Raw genomic sequence first — 4,223 nt, forward strand, 5'->3', positions numbered from 1 at the left:
CACAGATAAGTCCCTAAATGCAAACTAAAAGTTTGGAAGGAGCCCTTACCTTAACATTAGCTTTTACGTTCGATTACGGTACCGCGACTAAATCTGGTAAAAATCTCCGGTCGCAACGTCGCCTCCAAGTTGGTTCCCTAGCACCGTAGCGTGGTAGTGAGCAACTTTCCCTTCTATCTCTTCGCGAAACGAAGCTTAGATCTAGATGAAACGGGGAGGTTTGTGTTTGACGGTTTTGAAATCCCTAACACCGTTTTCGAATCCGAGAAGAAGAAAGGAGTTGGGAACTTGATCTTTCTCACCCACTAGCCTTGGGTTTCAATTCTCGAACTTAAAGAAAGCAAAGAAAAACGAAAATGGAAGAAGGAAGAAGAAGGGTTCTCGCGCGCGCCGGGAGGGAGAGGAAGAAGTTTTCTTGTTTTCTTTCCTTTCTCTTTCTTTCCTTTGTTTTTCTTTTCTTTCTATTTCCTTTTCTCCTATTTCCCTCCAACCATATATATATATATATATATTACTTACAATATATACATATATATATTTATATATTATAATTAAAACAAAACCAACAATAATCTAACAACTCTTACCCCCATCATTTCATTCCCCTCTTAGTCTAATTTAATAAAAATATCTACTCTCGTCGCAACTCAATTGTCCGGTACAATTTTCAGCAACCCGATATATTTTTAACAAAATTGCCCGGTATTAAATCCTTCGTAACAGAAGTAAATTATTTTCAGAAAATTAATTTTAATCCAAATTCCAAAAGTATATTTTTGGCATTTAACTCACTCAATACCAAAAACTAGGCTAACAACCTAAGAAATTCCACAAAAAATACCCTAAAATTGCATAATTTAGGATTTAAAAACTATGGGTCTTACAAAGACAAAAGTATCAACGCTCAGACCTCATCGTCAAAGTCGATTCCAACTGAACTCAACTGGATTGTGACAATGTTGAGTTCATTGGGATGTTGCGCCGCAATTGCGTCTTCTGTCATCCGCAACATAAAAAATCGCCTCATTAAATGAACTTTATTTAAGGCTGACGACTTTTCATACATACTAGAAAGAGCTGACATAACACTCGTTGTTGTGTTTCCCTTTGCAATGTTAAAAGAAATTACGAGATAACGTTAATCAGATAACACCAAGGGCTTGCCTATCGTGAAGTTTCCAATCTTGTTTCTTCATTTGGGCTAGTTTCTTTCATGTGAGAGATTGATACAGGTTTTTCTAATACAAATAATCCTCAATTTGCATCTTTTAAAAACCAAAGTCCGCACCCTCGAACTTATCAATATTCACTTTTCCTTTGTAAGCAGTCATTACTCTCACTTAAATATGACTTCATTAGGATTGTTCTATGAACTTTAGCTATGATACTAGTTGTTACGAAACTACGCAAAATTTCCCATGGTCATATTAAAGTGAAAGTAAAAATGTGGAATAATAACACACAAGGTTGATAACGGAGTTCAACTAAATGTGCTTACGTCTTCGGGCTGTTGTGGACCTTTATAATGAAAAAGGGAAATTTATACAAAGTGTTTACAAACACTCACTATCCAAAATCCAATTACACCCAAGAATGTAACTCCTAGAAATCTCTCTAGCTCTCTTGATATTCTCTCAATGTTTAGATTCTCTTCAGGTTGGAATGAATTTCACTCTTCATCCATCACCTCTATTTATAGCTGATTTAGATCACTTGCTTCATGAGCAAGTTTCTTAATGGCCAAGTTACTTTGTGGCTAAGCAACTTCCTTCATGGCTAAGAAAATTGCTTTTTGGCTATGTTTTCTTACTTGGTTACTAAGTGTACTTAGTTACTAAGTTTACTTAGCAGGTATGTCTTATATTGACTTTAACACATGCAAGAGTTTGAATGTGAAGCAAAGTTTTGATTTTGTGTGAAAGAAAACAAACAAGAAGAACAAGAGAAAATTAAGATGGATTATGGAGATGATTTTAGTGGCGTCAGTCACTAAGCAGTTAGCACATATATAGGAACTTTTTTCTCATGTTATCTCTTAATTAGTTTAAATGATGCTATTCTAATTTCTACTATTAATTAATTTAATTACTATTCATCTAAGTATCTCATAATGATTACACTAAGTCGTATTTGATTTAGGTAAAATTCTTTATTTATGTCATTCCATGTCTACAACTAATTCAGTTCTTTGATATCTATGTAAATCTTATTTATTGACGACTCTACTTGAGTCGAGAAATTTTACCGTTAAATAATATGGATAATAATTTTTAATTAACTTAATTATTATTTTTGTCAAATAATTATTTTCCCATTGAGAAAAAGTATCCAAGCTTTCCAATCCACCATAAATAATTATATGAACTCTTAATTTATTTTACCTTGAATTTTGAGTTCATTTGAAAATTAAACGATGAGTAATCCTCACCAACTATTCTAAATATAATAAAATTTTAATGTGATGATTTGAAAAATAACATTATTCTTAATTGTATATTTTAAAATTAAATAATCTTAGTAGTGTAAAAGTATAATTGATTTAAAAATACTACAAATTTTTTTACCTTTAATGACAACAAAAATGTGTAGGTAAAAGTATAAAAACCTAGGTATAACTAAAATTACATATACCAATGAAGTTTTTTGTCCGTAATATATAATTACCAAATACCTAGGGATTCTCGCCATCGCTATAGATTATAGCGATAAACCTTTGTCCGTTGCTTTAAATATTCGATTTAACCTACATACATTTCACCGTTGATATATAGTTTAGTCATAATTTGTAAAAGTTATACCTATGTTTTGATTTTTTTGCTATACATTTAAGTGACAACTCATTTCCGTTGGGTTTAGTTTAGGCATAAAATAAATGTTGCTCATTGTATATATTGAAAATTAATATAAAAGTCTTAAGAGAAAATCATATAAAACAATAGTTAAACCATGTTCACCTCAGTGTACTATAGAGTAGTTTTTGCTTAGTAGTGAAAAAAATTGGCTTACTAACATTTAAAAGAGGCATATAAAGTCATAAATAACAATCTCAAAAAATATTAAGAACTGGAGTCCACTAAATTGCAAGATTTCATCTTCATCAACAAATTAACTTTTAATATTCACCTACAAGCAATAAATTAACAAATGAATAAATATACAATTCAACATAAAAATATTAGTAACAAAAAAGAGAAAATAAATAATTTTAATCAAAGTTAATTAATACTATCTAATAATCATTGTCATTTTAATCCAGATCACATATTACAGAGAGGATACTCTTAGATGTTATGGGCACATATCAACACATCAATTACAAAATATTAAGTAAAAACATCCACACATATAAAATTCCTACATGCAAAAACAAAAAAATTGGAAATAGTCCTTACAATAAGTTAGAACAAGTCTTTGAGGCCCAAACTATATCCCAATTTCATCCACTCTCCTAATCCTCTTAGAGTATGCTTTCATCACCAACACATATTTGGTCACCTAGCTCGTGCTATTTTCTTATTGGGTCGCATCATTCGTTAGGGTTTTAATCTTAACTAGCAGCGCCTCAACGACCGCCATTGCCACAAATTCGTTCTCTTCACAGATTTGTCGCCTTCATGTCATTTTGGCAAAAAGATTTTATTCTATGGGCAATTTTATGTGGAAAAGAGGTTTTTTAGATCGTAAGCATCTGTGTTATAAGTTCATATAGCGGGTTTTTAGATTCAGCTTATGGCATTTTAGATAATTTTTAGTTTGTGATGCATTTTTTTACGTTCATATTCAAATCTTGATTTTGTTCCAGTTTTGTGTGTTTATGTATGTTTTAGTTTGTTGCGTTTCATTGTAGAAAATGCTAAATTATGTGTTTGTGTTGCATTTCGAGATTGTGTTCTTGTGTTTTTGGTATGGTTGTTGTGCATTAACCCTTGTTCTTTGGGACTCAATGTAACACCCCGTTTTTCAAAGCGAGGGTATATTTTTTTTTTTTTTAAAGAATTAAAAACGAACAAAGAAATAAATCAGGAAATGCTTTTGGATAAATAATTGAGTCATTATAATTTACGCAGCGGAAAGGTTTCTTCAATTATAAATCCAAAACATTTTTACATAAACATCAAATGGTACATGGAACCCATTCAAAGATGATATCAAACTGATAATATTGGTATAAGTACAGTTTTCCAAAACTAAAATACTCTGACCCAAAAAGAAGGACCCCTAGT

Source organism: Cicer arietinum, chromosome 2, assembly GCF_000331145.2.
Source record: "Cicer arietinum cultivar CDC Frontier isolate Library 1 chromosome 2, Cicar.CDCFrontier_v2.0, whole genome shotgun sequence".
Taxonomy (NCBI): domain Eukaryota; kingdom Viridiplantae; phylum Streptophyta; class Magnoliopsida; order Fabales; family Fabaceae; genus Cicer; species Cicer arietinum.